At 34.2% G+C, this 22,006-nt stretch overlaps 1 pseudogene; it reads left to right on the forward strand.

Annotated features, from left to right (window-relative positions):
* The first annotated feature begins 663 nt into the window (after window positions 1-663).
* On the forward strand, window positions 664-4,847 carry LOC120201994 (annotated as a pseudogene).
* Window positions 4,848-22,006: the final 17,159 nt, after the last annotated feature.

The raw sequence follows: 22,006 nt of genomic DNA on the forward strand, positions 1-22,006 counted from the left end.
AGACTAGCACTCTAAGGAGGTAGAAGTGCAATACTCAGTTTGCGACAATAGAAATTTCATGATCTACATTTTTTAATGTTTGTGTTATTCAAAAGACATTTGTGTAATTGTGTTGAAGTTCTTTTGAGACTTTAGTTTATCGTTTTTTATTCTATTACTAGTTGTATTGAAATTAATATTTCCTCCATTGGAGATATGATGTGAAATTAGTCAATAACAATTTTATCACGTTAAAAAGTAGGTCCAATGGTCATATTTTTAATAGACCCGGTTTGGACTCGGGTCCATGAGATCCATTATTTGATCTGGATTTGGGTCCCAATTTTTTAGACTAACAGATCTAGAGCGGGTTTGAATCCAATATGTAAAACTAGGTCTGGATTTGGGTCTAACTGGATCCGATCCAGATCCAGCTCATTGCCATCCATACTTGCATCTATTTGCCTTATATACGTATGTCTTTTTTCTTAATTAAGTAGAATATATCATATTTTAAGACAAATGTTGAGATTCTAATTCCTAGTGTGGGGCAATATACTTTTGTTTTTTTCCCAAAAAAAATAGTAATAGATTAGTTAGTGGTCATGTTATTATATTCCAATTGGGGCGGGTCGGGTTGAAAATTTTCTGGCCGGGTTACTGAAACCCTGTCAGAATCGGAAAATGAATTCCCTATCGTTCCTAGTTTCTGGTAAAACACTGCCTTCTGCACAATGTTGTCTCACCCCCCCCCCCCCCCCGAAAGCTTCCCATTTCCGTCTTCTTTGCTTCAAATCTCGCACATGTCCCTCCTTCTCTCAACCCCCTCCACACTCCCTCCTCTGTCTCCTCTCTAGCGACAACTTCAATAACAATTACGATAGAAAAGAATACTCATTTCCCAGGAAAATTCCCCAATATACTGACGAGGAATTCCATAGTCTTTTCCCCGATGATTCCGGAAAGAAGAGCGGGGAAGGGGATTGGGTTCTTGTAGAGGAAGAGAAAGCATGGAGCTTCGGAGAAGAAGAGAAAGATGACGACATTTTTGACTTGAAAGAAGAAGGTGTACGCGATGTTGGTGAAACCATTGATGGAACTAGTATTGCCTTGGGTGTTGATGAGAGGGAGAAACTTGATGATGAAGCGAAACACCTCGTTTTTGTACTCAAAGGCTAGCTTCCCCCCCTTGTTTTTATATATAGATTTGATATCAATTTATCGATATTGCTTTTTATAGGATAAGAGCTATTAAATTTAAGGTTATTTTGGCATTGAAAATAAAAAGAAATTATGGTGTGAGAACGTTGCAATTGTGTGCAAATTAATAGCAAACCTCGACCTAACAAAATTTACCTGAAATTGATTATCTGAATCGATTTACAATATTTAAATTAACTCGAACATAATAATTAAGTTTGATCCGATACTCGATCTAAAATTCAATGAAACCAAAAGTAATTCGAACTGAAAGCAACCCGAACCAAAATTACCCTCAACCAAAAGTAACCCAAACAAAAAATTAACCTAAAACGAAAGAAACCTTAACCGAATTCAACCTGACCTGAAAGCAATCCGAATGAAAATTAATCCGAACTGAAAGTAAGAATCTTATTGTAAAATTGAAAACAATAACGAATAAAGTAATCCAAATGAAAATTAATTCGAACTGAAAGTAAGAATCTTATCATCGGATTGAAAACAATAACAAATAAAGTATACTTATCTTACTTGTAATAAAAATATTAGATTTATAATAAAAAACAATGAAAAGTTTAATTATGTTACATAAGATGAATATAAAAGTAAGAATCTTATTGTAAGATTGAAAACAGTAACAAATAAAGCTTATTTATCTTACTTGTAATAAAAATATTAGATTTATAATAAAAATAATAGGAAACAACTAAAACAAATGAAATAATATTAGATTTATAATAAAAATAATATAAAATTTACTTATGTTAGGATTAAAACTTAACAAATAAATTTATGTATTATTTTTAAAATTTTAATAAAAAATTTAAATTTATTGTTGAAAATAAAAATTTTAACAAAAAATTTATTTCTTTATCAAATAGATAAAATTTCCATACAAGATCAATATAAAATTTTGATAACAAAATCTAACACGCATTATAGGATCATATTCGTATCAAATTATCAATTTTTCATATCTAAATCATGGTTTAGTTCAAAATATTGAACAATTGAGAATTGAAATTAGGCCTAAATGATAAGATTAAAAAACAATAAGACATATTCTTTTACAAGAATTTATTAATAATTATATATATATTATTAAACTCATAACCAATTCAACCCGAATTGACCTGATCTAAAGGTTGACTAAAATCGAAAATCAACCGATCCAAAATTGACATGACTTAAAATATAACTGATCCGATATTAACCCGACCAAAAAATCAACTGATCCGATAACCACCGACCCGAAAATTGACTTGACCCGATACCTTGCCCGACTCAAGTTACTGTACACTCGAACCAGATCCGAACTAGATCCGATCCGACCTGAAAAAATTAAACCGAATATAATCTAACCCAAAATGTCCCGACTCGAAATAACCCGACCCAAACCCTATTCGAATGACACTGTTGCCACCTCTAAGCAAACCATCGTATTTCGCCAATTATGTATTATTTAGTATTTCATTTGCTGATGAAAAGTGAGAAAAAGAAAAAGTGAAACAGTTTTAGAAATTTAGTGTCAGGTGTTATTGTTTGTGTATTGAGAAGATGGCTACCTTCCTTTTGCTTGAACCATCTTTGTGGGTTAAGAGGAGATTATTCCCTTTTGCAGGTCCGAATCGTGCATTTGGTGACCTTATAGCAGCATCTGGTATAACAGATACGATGTTCGACAGTTTGATTGCTCTAAAGTATTTGGAAGGGGTTGTTGGATTGCCGCCTTTAAGTGTTATAGAAGACATGTTTTATGAAAAGAATACGAGAAAATCAACAAGAGCTGAAATGGAACGCCTGAAGCTGGAGGAGATGGCCAAAGAAAGATTAAGACAAGTAGATGATAAAGGAAGGGCATATGGTACTGGGAGAAGGAAATGTAGTATAGCCTTTGTTTGGGTTGAACCCGGAGATGGAAAATTCAGTCTCAATGACAGAATTTGATGTTGTATTTCCCAATGCTTGATCATCGTGCTGCTCTTCTTCGGCCTTCTCAGAAACCAAGACCTTAGGCCTTTGGGACATCAAATGCACTGTTAAAGGAGGTGGTCTTTCTGGTAAGCTAAGTCCTTGTAAGTTGTAACTGCGCTTCCTTTCGTTGTTTCATTAAACCTTAAAAGGACTAGCTTCTAACAATGTCTCACACTTATTTTGTTTGACGCTTGAGGCTGAATCTATTTGCCTATTTTGCTTATAATGTCAATATTGTTAATATCAAGCTGACCATAAAAGTAGAATAAATTGTTTTGGTATTCAAATTTCCCTTTAGGATCCACTTATTACAAACTGATCTGGTTCGGCTGACACCCTTTTTTTATGATGTGTGGCATCTAAGTAAAAATATATATATGCCCCTGGTGAAAGAGCACAAATTTAAATACAAGGGCTTGAATTTCATTATCAACATGTTTACCATTTATGTTTAAGGCTTCTGTAATGATGATATGTATTCAACCTTTTTAATTTGTTGTGACCTGCTATGTGGGAATATGGTTTGCAAATAACTTTAGGCTTTTATACTCTCACATTGTATAGATACCAATTTTGTTACGCGTTTCCGAAAGAGTGAGCTATGTTTTACGTGCATGGGAAATTTATTTGTGATTGAGGTTGATATCTTAGTTGCTATGCTATTAAAAAAAACAAATTATTGATTAAACAATTAAAATCACTTGTTCTAATGAAAGGTAGTTAATTTGTTGACTCTGCATACATATATGATTTAAAGGCAATGTCTTGTTTACACTGCATGATCAAATGTCTAATGGTGGCAAGAGCTATTGCCAACACAATGACACTAGTATGGTAAGTGTAACTAGCAGAAGGCTTTTATAGCAAGTTGATTACTGTTTTCTTGTACATGCTTAATGAGATTTGGCCAATAAAAAACATTTCACTCCATAATGCTAGGCCAACATTCTTACATGTTTGATCACTCCAGAAGTACTTTCCCTTCCTACTGAAATTCATATAATACCGTACTCGGTCCTCATAAACTACAGTGGAACTTTTTCCTGTCATTGAGCTGATGAGGTACTGTTTTTTGAATCTTTGTAGTTCGTGTGAAAGGTTACTGAATCTTAAAAATTGGAGCCTCTTTAGCCCTGCTTGGACTTGGGAAATCTTCTAGCGAGGGGCAAGGATACCGAGCCTTCTATGCCATCTCTAAGGAAGACTCATCTAATATATGCTGTAATAGCTTTATTATATATCGAACACTTGAAACCCCTTTTCCTTAAACCGACTGAAATGTAACTGACATGTTTTCTTCCGTATGAGTAAAGATGTTTATCTTCTGTGACAGGTCAAGCGGGAGCGATTCAGTTGGTAATCAGTAGGACCTTTCGAAATTTTGAGCCAGAGCTACGTCCTCTCCTCAGAGCTGGTATTACCTCTTTTACAATTGTGTTGCAGTTTGTGTATCTTTGTTTATACAATTCCATTGGACCGTCCGTAGATTTGGCAAGGTCTTTTTGTCTGGAATTTTTGCAGTTATATTTGGATCTTACGATCACAGTATAACTAAATATCTCATGTGTTCTACCAGCTGGTTTCTTGATTAGGGATTCACGTGTGGTGGAAAGGAAAAACCAGGGAAGGCGAAAGCAAGGAAGCGCTTCCAATGGGTAAAGCGTTGATCACTTGTTGATGGTTTTTCTTTACTCAGATTTTCATCCAAGAGAAGTTTTTCCTTTTTTTTTTTCTTTGATGAAAACCAAACCTTACTTTTGGCAATGCTGCAATAATTTCTGACATTCATAAGGTTTAGTTTTAGTTATGAACTTGTAGCCCATGAATCACACTATCTTAGTGGTTAAAAAGGAATAATTGTTATTCTTAGAGATTATGAGTTCGAGCACTAACAAATTGTAAGATATTTGAGCATTCATTGTCAAATGGTTGAAAGTCTCTAGAATAGATACTGCAACTTGTAATCGATCCTAGATTAATAAAAAAAAAGTTAGCTACTTGTAGCCTTTCCCAACCTGAGTAGCAGCCGACAGCCTTCATAAGATTATGTTTTATTGCCAGTATTTTTTTACGATAAATGGATAACTGTATTACTTAGCTATGAATAGCATCATGAACTACATTAGTAGTGATACATTCCGGGTGCTCATTTTCAAACCATATAACATTGTTACAAGGTAAAGACCGTTTGGAGAGACTCTATTACTCATCCTATGAACATATGCTACTCTAAGGTTCCTGTTTTTGTTAGCAGTTTGAAGGCCTTGCCAAGGTGGAATGTAACTAGTGATTAGTACTTCCTCGGGTTAGTTAGGCAGTTAACAATTTCAATCGCATCACTTCAATGGTCATCGAGGGCCAACCATGTTGACTCGTGCATCATGTAGATCAATCAGCTTTCGAGCATGACTTGGAATAGTAAGTCCATTGTGATCTCTTGCTACCACATCCAAAGCACCAATCTTGCTTACCTTGTTTTATACTCTATCAATGTTGACTTTGATGCATCCATTCACTGGTCTAGTATAAGTGATTTCTATCGACTGTCGGGGAAGAACTGGATTGATAACCGAGCTATGAGTAGAGAAATATGATTGGAGTCTTGGTATTCTCATAAACAATTTGGGCGTCTTTCCTCATGAACCATCTTGTTTCTTCAGTTCTAAATGTTCCATAGAAGTGTCCTTCCAGCCACTTTAAGCATTGTGAACTCTGGTCATTAAGTACCCTTGGATCCCATGAACCAAAACTAATGGCTTCCCTTGTATTTGGATATTCTGAGAACGTATGAAATATGATCTTTATCTTGCACTTTCCATCTCCAAGTCCAGCAGCCAAAAAGCTTACTCTCAGTCGATAAGGCCTCTTGACCAATTCTCCATCTAAAAAGTTCGATTTTGGGTAGCGTAAGTTTCTTTTCCAATTCCCTCAAATTCTTTGAACTATTTTCCTATTGATTCATGTTGCACATGAGCCAGTTGTAGTTGACCTTGTCGAGTGTATACCCGATGATGCATGTTCCGTCACTAGCGTGTCTTCCTGTATAGGTATGATTGGACAGTCAAAAATCTTAGTTGCATCATCCGCTACGAATACTTCATTCATCCTCTCTTTTCATGTGTTGAACTTACAACCATAACTGCTCACAAGTATGACATCTTCGATAGAATCAACATATGAATTAGAAAGAGACAAAGTAATATCTTCCCATCTGTCTTTGTACTTATAGACCAAAAAGGACACGAGATTCAATGTTATGGACATATTTATAAAATTTTGACAAGGGGATACTTACTTAAAAGACGAAAATAGATTTTTAATAGAAAATATAAAAAATATCTATTATATAAGAATTCGACTTCGACCTCAATAGATATTCAAGTCATCAATGACCTCTACATCGAACTTCGACTTCGTTTTTGATTCTCATCCCGTCTACAAGCCTCCTTTCTTCAATGGAGCTAAATATGCCTATTGGAAGAATAAGATGAAGTTCTTCATTCAAGCTTTTATCTCTTTCATCTCTTTCTTCGCTTCATTTCATTCATCTCCTTCTCATTTCCTTCTCCCATTTCTTCTCCAAGTGCTATATGTTGAAAATATTTTGATGTTCGATATAACAAATAAACTGTTAAGTAATTTTAAGATTTTATATTTGATTTAAATATTATACTCAATTCGAATATCACAAATATTACTCCAAGTATTCAAATTTCAATTTTACTCCTTACTTAAATGAAAAATTGTGTTTCACACTTAAAATATTTTTGAAACAATTTTTACAAAGTATTTCGAACCATAATCGAGTCAAAATTGAGTTTTAAATAGGGTAGTACCGATACCTCATTGGACAATATCGATACCCCTCAAACATCAAATGCAAAAGAGGTACCGATACCCTATTGGGTACCGATACCCTTATATAGTAGTACCGATATCATGGTTATGGATACCGATACTACTTACGTGATTTTGACTCCAAACCCAAACATCGAATGCAAAATGGGTACCGATACCATGAGAGGTATCGATACCTTTGGTTTTGCAACGGTTGAAATATTTGAATTTTATACAGGAAGTATCGATACCCCTTAGTAGAGTACCGATACCCATACGCTCCCAACAACCTTTTGAAGTGGAAAACATACAACAACAGCTCTATTGACTCCATGATTATCCCCAACGTCTAGAATTGATCTGAGGTGTATTTAAACAAGTCTTGAAGCCATTGGTGGATATAGAAACAAGTTTTGAGAAAGAATTCAAAGAGAGAAAGCCTTAAACTTATTGTTTGAACAAATCAAGCCTACATCCATTCAATATTTATTTTTCTTTCAAGAACATCACTTGTGCTCAATTGTATTCATCTTTGAGTGTTCTTTCTTTGTTCTAGAATTGTGCAAACATCTTACCTTGTGAGGTTTTTCTATAAGTTTTCAAAGTTTGTAATTTTCTCTTTGAGAAGAGAGTGTCTCGAGAATTTGGGGTATAATTCTTGAGGGAGTTGTAAGGTTACTCTTTGTCCTCAAAAGAAAGACAAATTAGTGAATTTGTGGAAAATACTTAGTGTGGATAGCTAAGGTAGTGAACATAGACTTTGGTTGAGAAAGTCAAACCACCCTAAATCACTGCAAATCTTTTCTATTTTCTGTCAAATCTTCCACCAAAATTTTAATTACAAATTCACCCCCTCTTGGCTATTTCATCCGATAGATTAACTCAACAATTGTTATCAGAGCTACACTCATTTGAAGGTTTTACCACCTCTTGAGAAGATCCGGGAAAAGTTCAATCGATATTCAAGTTATCAATGGCCTTTACATCGAACTTCGACTTCGTTCTTGATTCTCAGCCCGTCAACAAGCCTCATTTCTTCAATGGAGCTAACTATGCCTATTGGACGAATAAGATGAAGTTCTTCATTTAATCTTTTATCTTTTTCATCTCTTTCTTTGCTTCATTTCATTCATCTCCTTCTCATTTCATTCTCCCATTTCTTCTCCAAGTGCTATATGTTGAAAACATTTTGATGTTTCGATATAACAAATAAACTGTTAAGTAATTTTAAGATTTTATATTTGATTTAAATATTATACTCGATTCGAATATTCGAATATCACAAATATTAGTCCAAGTCATCAAATTTCAATTTTACTCCTTACTTAAATGAAAAGTTGTGTTTCACTCTTAAAATATTTTTGAAACAATTTTTACAAAGTTTTTCGAACCATAATCGAGTCAAAATTGAGTTTGAAATAGGGTAGTACCGATATCTCATTGGACAATATCGATACCCCTCAAACATCGAATACAAAAGAGGTACTGATACCCTTATATAGTAGTACCGATACCATGGTTATGGATACCGATACTACTTACATGATTTTGACTCCAAACCCAAACATCGAATGCAAAATGGGTACTGATACCATGAAAGGTATCGATACCTTTGGTTTTGCAACGGTTGAAATATTCAAATTTTATACAGCAAGTATCGATACCCCTTAGTAGAGTACCGATACTTATATGCTCCCAACAACTTTTTGAAGTGGAAAACATACAACAACGGCTCTATTGACTCCATGATTATCCCCAACGTCTAGAATTGATCGGAGGTGTATTTAAACAAGTCTTGAAGCCATTGGTGGATATAGAAACAAGTTTTGAGAAAGAATTCAAAGAGAGAAAACCTTAAACTTATTGTTTGAACAAATCAAGCCTACATCCATTCAATATTTATTTTATTTTCAAGAACACCATTTGTGCTCAATTGTATTCATGTTTGAGTGTTCTTTCTTTGTTCTAGAATTGTGCAAACATCTTACCTTGTGAGATTTTTCTGTAAGTTTTCAAAGTTTGTAATTTTCTCTTTGAGAAGAGAGTGTCTCGAGAATTTGGGGTATAATTCTTGAGGGAGTTGTAAGGATACTCTTTGTCCACAAAAGAAAGACAAATTAGTGAATTTGTGGAAAATACTTAGTGTGGATAGCTAAAGTAGTGGACACAGACTTTGGTTGAGAAAGTCAAACCACTCTAAATCGCTGTGCAAATCTTTTCTATTTTCTGTCAAAGCTTCTACCAAAATTTTAATTACAAATTCACCCCCTCTTGGCTATTTCATCCGATAGATTAACTCAACAATTATTATCAGAGCTACACTCATTTGAAGGTTTTACCACCTCTTGAGAAGATCCGGGAAGAGTTCAATCGATATTCAAGTCATCAATGGCCTCTACATCGAACTTTGACTTCGTTCTTGATTCTCAGCCCGTCAACAAGCCTCCTCTCTTCAATGGAGCTAACTATGCCTATTGGAAGAATAAGATGAAGTTCTTCATTCAAGCTAGTGATATGGGAGCATGGAAAATCATGATGAGAGGATACTCCGAACCATCCACAGAACCATATATGTAGAGTGAAGAAGAGACGAGATTATTCCAGCTCAACTCAAAAGCAATCCATATTCTTTTCTGTGCACTTGGACTAGATGAATACAGGAGCATATCATCTTGTTCAATCGTCAAGGAGATATGGGAAAAAAATTCAAGTCACACATGAAGGAATCGACAAGCTAAAAGAAACCAAAATTAGTCTTCTTACTCATAGCTATGAAAATTTCAGGATGAAACCAGATGAAGATATCAAAGCTATGACGAATAGATTTTCCGTGATTATCAACGGTCTTAAGGGATTCGGAGATATAATCCCTAATGAGAAACTTGTGAGGAAGATAATTTTTTCTCTTCCAAAAGCTTGGCAATCAAAGAAGACTGCAAGTAAAGTCTTTAACTCTCGATAAGCTCATTGGTTCTCTCCTCACTCATGAAATGATGATTCAAGATGAGGCAGAGCATGAGAAGAAGGACGACACAAAGAAGGAGATTGAAAAGAAGAAGAACGTTGGTATTGCTCTCAAATCCACCAAAGATGAGAGTGATTCTGATGATAACGAGGATGAAGAAATGGCCTTGCTTTCCAGAAGACTCAGAAAATTAATGAAGCCAAATAGAGGAAGAAAATTCCAACGAAATGAAGGCTTCAAAATGAGTCAAAGGAGAAGGACCAAATCATTTGCTATGAGTGCAAAAAGCCTGGGCATGTTAAATACGATTGCCCACAATTGAAGAAGAAGTGTCTTTCAAAGAAGAAGCATAAAGCACACGTGGCTACTTGGAGCGATGACGAATCATCCGATGAAGAGGAACAAAAAGTAGTAAACTTATGCTTAATGGCCTTCGGGGAGGATTCTCAGGTAACCTCTAACACATCTAATTTAGAAGATTATTCATTTGATGAGTTATTAGAGGAATATAATGGTTTGGCTTCGGATTATGAGAAATTATTTTCAAAATACACGAAAGATATTTAAAAATTGAAAATGAAAAAGATCTCATATCCAAGACCAACATTGAACTCGAAAGTAAGATTAAATATTTGCAAGTCAAAATCGATGATTTCGAAAAGAAAAATTCTGATTTGCGAAACTTACTTTCTAGAGTTTATGATGATCATCAAAAGGAAATTTATGATCTTAAAGCTTCTTTTAATAAAGTTGGATCAAAACGTTTTGAAAAATGAGAAAGTTCAAAATCCAACTATATTAAAAAGAATTTTAAATCTTACAATAATATAGGTCCCCAAAGAACCTTGAATAGTAAAATCATTAGGAGTATATGGGTTCCTAAAGAACTCAATACTACTAAAGATAAAGATATCCTAAACAAATGGATACCTAAGGGGACAAGGCTTTTAGAAACTAATGAATATGGACCCAAAAGAATTTGGGTACCAAAAATCAAAATTTAATCTATGTTTGTAGGAAAAGGAGCATTGCTTCAAGGCACGAAATACAAGCTAAAATACATGGTACCTTGATAGTGGATGCTCAAGACATATGACCGGAGACAAGATCCAGTTTACTGAGCTTAATGAAAAAAATGGAGGAGTGGTAACCTTTGGTGACAACTCAAAAGGTTACATAGAAGGTATAGGTACTATATGTAATACCTCTTCCATACAAGTAGAAAATGTTTTATATGTAAATGGGTTAAAGTATAATCTATTAAGTATTATTCAATTGTGTGATAAAGGATACAATGTCTTGTTTGAAACAAACAATTGTAAAGTTGTTGACATTGTATCTAATAAGATTATGCTTATTGGTCATAGAATAGGAAACATATACATGGTGCATTTAGATTTAATTAATATGCTAATTTATGCCTAGTTGCCAAGGATGAGCATGATTGTTGGTTATGACATAGGAGACTAGGACATACAAGCATGAGTGTTTTACAAAGACTTATTCAAGGAAGTTTAGTGAGAGGTTTGCCAAAGCTAAAATTAGATAAAGATAAAATTTGTGATGCATGTGCAAAAGGAAAACATAAGAAAGCTTCCTTTAAATCCATTAACGATGTATCAACTAGTAGAGTATTACAATTGATCTATATTGATCTTTTTGGGCTAATTAGAACTACTAGGTTGTGTGGAAAATAATATGACTCTGTATTGGTAGATGACTATTCTAGATTTACTTGGGTTCTACTTTTAATTACTAAAGATGAAGCATTAGAAAATTTTATCACGTTTTCAAAAGTAATCCAAAATGAAAAAGGTTACTCCATTTCAAGTGTTAGCAGTGATCATGGTACTGAATTTGGAAATCTTGGATTTATTGATTTTTGTAATTGAAATGGGATTAACCATAATTTTTCAGCTCCTAGAACCCCTCAACAAAATGGAGTTGTTGAGAGAAAAATCAAACTTTAGAGGAAATGGCTAGAACCATGCTTTGTGAAAACAATTTGCCAAAATATTTTTGGGCGGAGCCACAAATACCGCTTGTTATGTAATTAACCGAGTAATGATTAGTCCTATTTTAAAGAATACTCTATATGAAATTTTCAAAAATAAAAAGCCTTACATTAGCTACTTTTACTCTTTTGGATGTAAATGTTTTGTTTTAAACAACGGTAAAGAGAATCTTGGCAAATTTGATGCTAAAATTGAAGAAGGAATTTTTCTGGGTTATTCCTTAAATTATAAAGCTTATCGAGTATTTAATAAAAGAACTTTAGTGGTAGAAGAATCTATCCATGTTGTTTTCAGCGATAATCCCCTTCCGAGGAAAGATTCTTGTGTTGATGACGACGTAGGTATTATAAATGCAAATGATGTGGGAGAACCATCATCAAAGGAAGAAGTAAAGCATGAGGAAACTCAAGATGACTTCAAGAATCTAACCATTGAAGAAAGGGAAATCTCATACCCAAGAGAATACAACTATGTCAAGGATGGTGAGAGTTTAGGTGATCCATCCAAAGGGGTAACTACTCGATCTTCTCTTAGGGACATTTGTAATTATGTTGCATTTATCTCATACATAGAGCCTAAAAATGTTAAAGAAGCATTAACCGATGAAAATTGGATTATGACTATGCAAGAAGAGTTAAATCAATTTGAGAGAAGTAAAGTATGGACATTAATTGAAAGCCCAAGTAATAAATATAATGTAGGTACTAAATGAGTGTTTAGGAATAAGCTTGATGAAAGTGGTAACATAGCTAGGAACAAGGCTAGACTTGCTGCTCAAGGTTATACTCAAGAAGAGGGAATAGATTTTGATGAAACATATTCTCCCGTAGCTAGGATGGAAGCTATTAGAATGTTGTTGGCATTTGCATGTTTCAGTGAATTTAAATTATATCAAATGGATATTAAAAGTGCATTTTTAATGGTTTTATAAAAGAAGAAGTGTATGTGGAACAACCTCCTGGTTTTGAAGATTCAAAATTTCCTAATCATGTTTTTAAATTGACAAAAGCATTATATGGTTTAAAACAAGCTCCTAGAGCTTGGTATGAGAGATTTTCAAATTTTTTAATTGAAAAAAGTTTTTCAAAAGGGAAGGTTGACACTACATTTTTTTAAAACGAAAAGATAAAGATTTATTCGTAGTTCAAATTTATGCTGATGATATAATATTTGGTTCTACTAATGATGCTCTTTGCCAAGAATTTTCTAAGCTAATTCAAGGTGAATTTGAGATGAGCATGATGGGGGAGCTTTCATTTTTCTTGGGGCTCCAAATCGAGCAAAGGAAAGATGGCATCTTCATTATTCAAGCAAAGTACATCAAGGATATGCTCAAGAAGTTTGGATTGGAAAATGTCAAACCCCAAGCCACTCCTATGAGCTCATCTACAAAGCTTGAAGAAGATGAAGAAGGTAAACATGTAGATGTTAAAATTTATAGGTCTATGATTGGCTCTTTGCTTTATCTAACCGCAAGTAGACCGGACATTATGTTTAATGTTTACTTATGTTCTAGATTTCAATCATGCCCTAAGGAATCACATCTACAAGCCATTAAGAGAATCTTAGATACCTTAAGGACACTCCTAGTTTAGGACTTTGGTATTCTAGAGACTCTAGCTTTAGCTTGCATGCCTTCTCGAATGCGAATTATGGAGGATGCAAAATAGATAGGAAGAGCACCTCCAGTACTTGTCAATTCCTAGGAAACATATTGATTTCTTAGTTTTCAAAGAAACAAAATAGTGTTGCATTATCTACAACTGAAACGGAATACATTTCAGCTGGAAGTTGCCGCACACAAGTTTTATGGATGAAACAACAACTTTTAGACTATGGAATTGAAGTAGATATCATTCCTATCAAGTGTGACAATACTAGTGCTATTTGTCTAACTAAAAATCCCATCAAACACTCTAGAACTAAACACATTGAAATTAGACATGATTTCATTAGAGATCATGTCACAAAGGGAGATGTAGTTCTAGAATTTGTAGACACTTTGCATCAATTAGCGGATATTTTTACAAAACCCTTGGATAAAGAAAGATTTTGGACACTTAGGAGATAATTAGGTTTAACCAACCTACCTTGATTTATTGTTCAAATTAGGTTTAAGTCTGATTTTATTGATTGATCATTATTAATTTTCGTGATATGAGTTGCCAATACCACTAGAGCTGGTTAATTTTGCTTGCTAAGTGTTTAAATACAGATTTTTGAAAATTTTGTGCACTTGGTATCGATACTGGTCACCTAGTACTAAAACTTCTCTTGCTAGGTATCGATACTACTAGCATATCGATATTTCTTGAATAGGTATCAATATTGTTCTTAACGGTACCGATACTCCTTGAATGTGTATCGATATCCCTAGAGAGGTACCGATACCCCCTATCGGGTTTAAGATTTAAAATCCCTAAAATAACATCTTTTTTGCTAAATTCTAAAAACATAAACTCACGTCGTTCCTTCCCTCTCTCTACCCAAATCTCCATATTGCCTCATTCCTTCGATTTCAAGTTGAAATTCAATAGTTTTTCAACTCCAAATCCTGCTAGTATCATTAAAATTGTGCAAACAACACTACATTCCACTCAATCTCGAATTTTCAAGGTAATTTTTCTAAACCACTGTTTTATTGATTTTGAACATAGGACTAGTTCTAGTTCAAATTAGTGATCAAACATTTAGTAGATTATGGTTTTTCACTAGAATCTACAACTAATTTTTACAAAAACACAAGATTTTTTTATTTTTTTTTGAATTTCGAAAAAAATGCTTTTGATTTAATTGTTGTTTTTGATCTAATATATTATTTTCATGAAAACTATACATATTATGATTTTTTAAACTTAGTTTTCAAAATAATTTTTAATATTTCCCATTAGACACTAAGTTAGAGAACCTTGAATATTGAGGACTCATATTGAGTTTTGGGATTAATTATGTTGCATACATATGTTGTTTAATTTGTAGGTTTACCATTCTGATTTCCTAAACCATGTCTAAACGAGCTAGGTCTTCCTCTAGTCGATCAAACCAACCACAAAATCCACCTCCCATTCCACCTCAAAATCCTATCCCTAATGAACCCAAAATGACCATCCTTAACTCTTGTTTTAACGAACCTAACTGTAGGAGTCTCTACGAAAGGTACATTACCTATTTTGAGTCTTATAATATTAGGGAAGAACGTATCCCATCTCTTAAGGCTATGGTAGAAATGAAATTTAAATACCTCCCTACCCTCAAATCTTGGAAATTCGATAACCTTTTTAAGGTAAAACCAGTTGTTTATCAGCAACTTGTTCGTATTTTCTATTCAAATGGCATGTGTGTACAAAATGAGTCTCAAATCGCGACCGGATATATTTGCTCCTATCTCTTGGGGCAATACATTAATATAGACTTGGACTATATAGCTAGTGTTTTTAGACTAGATAACTGAGGGTTAGATAATGAGTGAGATTTAGTGCCTTTCCCTTATGAAGTCAAGTCTAGTACGAGTGTTTTAGAATACCAAGAATGTTTCATTCATCTTATAATCTCTTGGTGGTATAGACCATCCGGAGAAAAATACTCCACGTTTAGAGCTCTTGACTTATGGTGGATACATTGTATCTAACATAATAAGAAAATAAATCTCCCTCAAATTATCTTTGGGGAACTAGTAGACACCGTAAACAATATTCCTTTAAAGCGAGTAGAAACGTTAGTTTATGGTTTCCTACTAAGTAATATGTTTGTAAAATCTGGTCTTAAGGTAGACTTATATGTAGCCATCCCACTAACCTCTGAAATCAACTTCACATCTCTTTGAAAATCGGGATGGACTGGAGACAAAGATCACTTGGTTCGCTCAACAAAGTAAACTCCCGATGCTAGCTCCTCACGAGCAGCTCCGGCTCCGGCTCCTGCTCCGGCTCAAGATCTTGAAGACCTCTTACGGGATGTCGACGATCCCGTAAACTAGCCTGAAGATGAGCCAGCTAGGCAAGACAGTACAATGCCTCCATACTTTCAGTCTTTTATGGAGACATTGGACTTACGGTTCACATCCTTGGAGTCCCACTTGACTGCTATGGGAACTCAATAGTTGGAGTATCAAAGGGAAAATCGAGCTCACCGCGAAGCAATGGAAAATAAATTCAATGCAGTAGACGAGAGACTCGACGCACTAATTCGCGATGTCACTTTCCTTAGACTACATCGATTCGATCCCAATTCTTCTACGGATGATTGACCTTTCTTGCTAGTTTTCTTTTAGTTGATCTCTATTTTGAACCTAAACATTGTCTTAACATTTTGATGGATTTATGTTTTGGATATTTGGTTGTTTGAATATTTTGTGTTTTGAATGTTTGATTTTGAATGATTTTGATCTTTATGTTTATTTCTTTAGTTCATGCACCTTTTACATATTAGAAATATTATGACCAATCTCTATTGCATATTGTTTATTAATATTGATTATGTGGACTAATGGCTAATATTTCTCTTGGCTTGATCTTAGCAACTTAAATTATACATCAATTTGGATATTTTATTTAAAATTTCATATAGATTCTTTTTGATTTAACAAAAAGGGAGAGAATATAGTAAGGGGGAGTAATTTTTCCAAAGTGATTTTTCAAAGAAAATCTTAAAATTTCTAAAATGTTTTGTTATATCAAAAAAGGGGAGATTGTTGAAAACATTTCGATGTTTCAATATAGCAAATAAAGTGTTAAGTAATTTTACGATTTTATATTTGATTTAAATATTATACTCGATTCAAATATTCGAATATCACAAATATTACTCCAAGTCTTCAAATTTCAATTTTACTCCTTACTTAAATGAAAAGTTGTGTTTCACTCTTAAAATATTTTTGAAACAATTTTTACAAAGTATTTCGAACCATAATCGAGTCAAAATTTTGTTTTAAATAGGGTAGTACCGATACCTCCTTGGACAATATTGATACCCCTGAAACATCGAATACAAAAGAGGTATTGATACCCTATTGGGTACCGATACCCTTATATAATTGTACCGATATAATAGTTATGGGTACCGATATTGCTTACATGATTTTGACTCCAAACCCAAACATCGAATGCAAAATGGGTACCGATACCATGAGAGATATCGATATCTTTGGTTTTGCAACAGTCGAAATATTTGAATTTTATACAGGAAGTATCGATACCCCTAAGTGGATTACCGATACCCCTAAGTGGATTACCGATACCCATACGCTCCCAATAGCCTTTTGAAATGGAAAACATACAACAACGGCTCTATTGAATCCATGATCATCCCCAACGTCTAGAATTGATCTGAGGTGTATTTAAACAAGTCTTGAAGCCATTGGTGGATATGGAAACAAGTTTTGAGAAAGAATTCAAAGAGAGGAAGCCATAAACTTATTGTTTGAGCAAATCAAACCTACATCCATTCAATATTGATTTTGCTTTCAAGAGCACCATTTGTGCTCAATTGTATGCATATTTGAGTGTTATTTCTTTGTTATAGAATTGTGCAAACATCTTACCTTGTGAGGTTTTTCTGTAAGTTTGCAAAGTTTGTAATTTTCTCTTTGAGAAGAGTGTGTCTCAAGAATTTGGGGTATAATTCTTGACGGAGTTGTAAGGTTACTCTTTGTCCTCAAAAGAAAGACAAATTAGTGAATTTGTGGAAACTCCTTAGTGTGGATAGCTAAGGTAGTGGACGTAGACTTTGGTTGAGAAAGTCGAACCACTCTAAATCACTGTGCAAATCTTTTATATTTTCTGTCAAAGCTTCCACCAAAATTTAATTGCCAATTCACTCTCTCTTGACTATTTCATCCGATCGATTAACTCAACATTATAGCTAAAGGTGAGTCTGTCACACCCCAATTATGGGGTAAATTAATTAAAAAAAATTATGAATGAGGATGATAGAGTAGGTAGAAGTGGACAAATTGTTGGGTGAGATGAGAATAAATTAAGGATAATGCATTGCCACCATTGAATCTATCGTTTTCCAGCTTAGAGGAAATTTTATTTTATTTCCTACTTGTTGATTCACAGCTTAATTAGTTGACAAAAGAAAGAAAATGGCTCCACAACGTTTATTGCTCCTTCTCATCTTCCTCCTCCATATCTCTCTTCTTCCTCCTCCTCCTCCATGTCTCTCTTCTTCTTCATCGAATGCACGTTTCATCGCAGGATGTTCATCTCTGACCGATCTTGTTTCCGACGAATATCCACCTTAAAAAAATCCGTCGTACCTCATATTCAAACCTCTAGTTTCAGCCAAGTAAATGTGTGAACAGACCTATGGGTTCTTACCTACACCACCACGGCCCTTGGGAACTTGTTTTTGATAATTGTTTATGGATACCTTATGTTTTAACCACCTATTGTGATCACTGCACATTCATGGGCCGTGGTAACACCCTGCTGGAAGTTTCCGTTTCAAAGCTAAAGGGGCCAGTCGAGTGGAAAGCCGCGAAGAGTCCAGCGTATTACAAACGTGTGGATTTTGTTCATGGTTTGAAGGTGGATGGTATGTATGCCCTCGCTGTGAAGCAAGCTTGCAAGTTTGCTAAAGAACATGCCTTGAAGAGTGGACCAATAATTCTTGAAATGGACATACACTTGTAGGTATCATGGTCGCTCCATGTTTGATCTTGGAAGTACCTATATAACACGTGATGAGATTAGTGGTGTTAGGCATGAGCGTGATCCAATTGAAAGAATTAGGAAGTTGATATTATCCCATAACCTAGCTTCTGAGAAAGAGTTGAAGGACATCGAGAAGGAAGTGATAAAAGAGGTGGACGATGCAATCACTCGAACAAAGGAAAGTCCAATGTGACTTTCGGTCCTGCAATTGCCGTGGGGGCCAATGAATTATCAATTACTTTCGGTGCTGAAATTGTCGTGGGGTCCAATGCATTTTCAATTGTTGCATTTGCCGTGGAGACCATTCCATTATCATTTTGTTTATTCATTGCAAACACATGGCTATTCAAATCATTATCAATCTCCAATGTCAAATGTGGGGCCAAATTTATTTGATTTCCACCTACAGCTTGGAATTTCGAAGAAGCATATGGTAAGAATTTGGCCTTGTCTCCTAATTTTCATTAGTTTTTGTTTACGGCCCAATAGTGTAAATTATTTTGGTCCAGTCTCTAATTTTAGTGATTAATTATTAAAGTAACCCACAAGTATTCTATTATACAAATTGGGTTTCCAAATGATTATTTAAATGCTAATAAGCTATCTTTATGGCGAGGTAAATTATTTGGATACGAGTTAATAATTTTGATGGCCTGGATCATGAGGAAAATATTGGAAGTTAAATTAAAGATCGAGGGTGTTCAAATGGAATTTAAATGGTCGATCGATATGGCACGGAAAATCGAGGTAATACTTTACTACCTCTTTATGCTTTATGGAACATGTTGATATTGGTAAATGCATGAATAAGATAATATTGGTCACTTTTGTGGAGTTGAATAATTTATTCACTCGATATGAATGTGGTAGAAATTCTATAACTGAATACGGATCGAATGACTAAGATAAGAGATTGATAATTGTTAGAATTAAATTACAAGTTTGTGATTGGTGATAAAGAAATCAGCTCTGGATTTGTAACTTATATTTTATATCATCAAGGGTTAAATGTTAAAGATACTTGGATGAAAAATTTATGAGAATACTCCGATATGGTAAAATTACGAAATTACCCTTATGTTGGAAAATGATAAGAATTGCCACAGGAAGTTGGTTAATAACTCTGAAAAGACATATTGATCCGATATAACTACTGATGTGCATAAGAAATGTTAGTTTTATTTGGAAATTATGAATAACCGGTTTTAATCCTATGAGAGTTTGTGAAGGAATCATTTCAAAATCAAAGAATGTTCGGGAAAGCAATTGATCATAGGATCTCTAAATTATAATTATTTTCGTTAAGAGCTAATATTGAAATTTATCTGGTTAAGAAATTATGAAAATGCCCTTGAGAGATAAAATAGTCTGAATTGACCCTGAATGAGAGAGTACTTTGAGGATTTGTACTTAACTCGATTAAGTACGAATTTAATTGTTAAGATCCTGTCTTTGTACAGAAAAATTTATAATATTCCGTTTGTAAAATCTGAGAAGACACTTGACCCGAAAATATTCGAATAAGGAGTAAATACTTGAAGAGTAATTTATCGGAGGTATTCTGCTGACAGAATTGTTCGAAAGGACTGAAGTAAATGATAGGATTGAATTAAATAATAAGACCGGATGGAAGGAAATGATTGAAATATTCTAGAATTATAAAATGACCAAATTACCCCTGGAATGGAAATGACTCAAGAATGTCACCAAGCTCAGGAATGAATGGATATACTCAAGCTTTGAAATGAATAGAAAAAAATGTTAAGCACCAAAATGACCAAAATGCCCTTATGACCTAGAATAAGTAAATGTCTTGGATTAATTAAGAAATCCAAATAAACATGGATGTTGTGCTACCAGTAAAAGTTGTGGAACGCAACTTAAGTGATTAACCAACGTTAGTACTATATCATTACCTGAATGATATAAGTATCACTTGAATGTTTGTTCATCTTCTCAAATTTGGATCGATGATAATTCTGGAAGTACTTGGCGCAGCTCAACTCTAGAGCGCATACAGTACTAATAAGTGGGTAGTCGTTAGTCAAAACAACACGAATACCAGAATGACTTTATTATATGAATAAATTGAAATGAAATAAAGTACAACGTGTATTTGAAATTCAGAAACGTCTGAATTATTCTGGAAACTTTAAAGTAATCGGGATAGACTTGCTTACCAAACGAACTAAGTAACATCAATGACTAAGGATTAAATAGGTGATTTGATGAGTTTGGAAACACTGTTGAACTTACATGATGGATTGTCATTATGGGTTATGATCCATGGATCAAGTACGTCAGTATTTCCTGATATTGTTGAAACGTGGAAATGAAATAAAGACCGTTGGAAGATTTATTCAGTGATGATTATGGGGACGATCTATGGATCTGCACTATGGTATTAAAGAGTGAATACACTGGAAGGATAATGAATTGACTTGTTGACATGCATCAGTTTGAGAGTTGTGTAACTCGAGTTGTTTGATAATATGATCGATAGTCGAAGATTGTAAATGACTTGAATCTTCGATTCTATATTTCATCTAAAATCACTTTGGTCATATTTGAAAAAAAAACAAGTAACGCAGATGGAAAAGATTCTGAATATCTCATTTGGTTCAATTGGGCTGAAATCCTATGAATTTAAAGTATATTCCTGAATACCCCTGATTGTTTGGGTAATGGAATCACTCGCAGTAAATCTGAATTTAGAATTATTATGTATAAAGGTTCCTGAACGTTTTCCTAAAGCACACGAAAATATAGTGGGATTCTAATGTATCAACATTAAATGTCTGGCTAGATCGGTTAGTAATCAATTCTCCTCAATAGAACCTTGTTCCAGGAATTCGTTCAAATTTCATAAGTTTCATGTTATCCAAAATGATAACTACAATGGCCTCTGGAAATACTTGGATTCTCTAGTGTGTTCCCTACTTATTACTGAACTGTTTTATTGGTTTTAATATGTGGTACACCGAATTCATTGGTTATTGTTTTATGGATGCACCAATTTAATGTGACAATTTATGGAATATGGCTGCTATCTAATTTTTGTTTTGAAATGGTATATGATTACCATGTTTTTGGATTTATGAAATTTATGTCACGGTGCAATTGAATTTTTGGAATTGAATTACGATGGAATAGCTCTGATCAAGCTAACTGGGCCTAATGTGACTCTTGAGGGCCCCAAGATGTTTCATTAGGTCGGCTTTCCTTTGTTGTGTGCTTAGGGTAAGCTATATGGACTTATTGACTTGGGCTTAAGGATACAAGCTTCATAGCCTATCCTTAAGTCGGCTTTCTTTTTGCTATGTGCATAAAGTAAGCTATATGGAAAATAATTTTTGGGAACTACTGATGGTGTACCAGAA

Source organism: Hibiscus syriacus, unplaced genomic scaffold (genome assembly GCF_006381635.1).
Source record: "Hibiscus syriacus cultivar Baekdansim isolate YM2019G1 unplaced genomic scaffold, ASM638163v2 tig00008145_pilon, whole genome shotgun sequence".
Taxonomy (NCBI): domain Eukaryota; kingdom Viridiplantae; phylum Streptophyta; class Magnoliopsida; order Malvales; family Malvaceae; genus Hibiscus; species Hibiscus syriacus.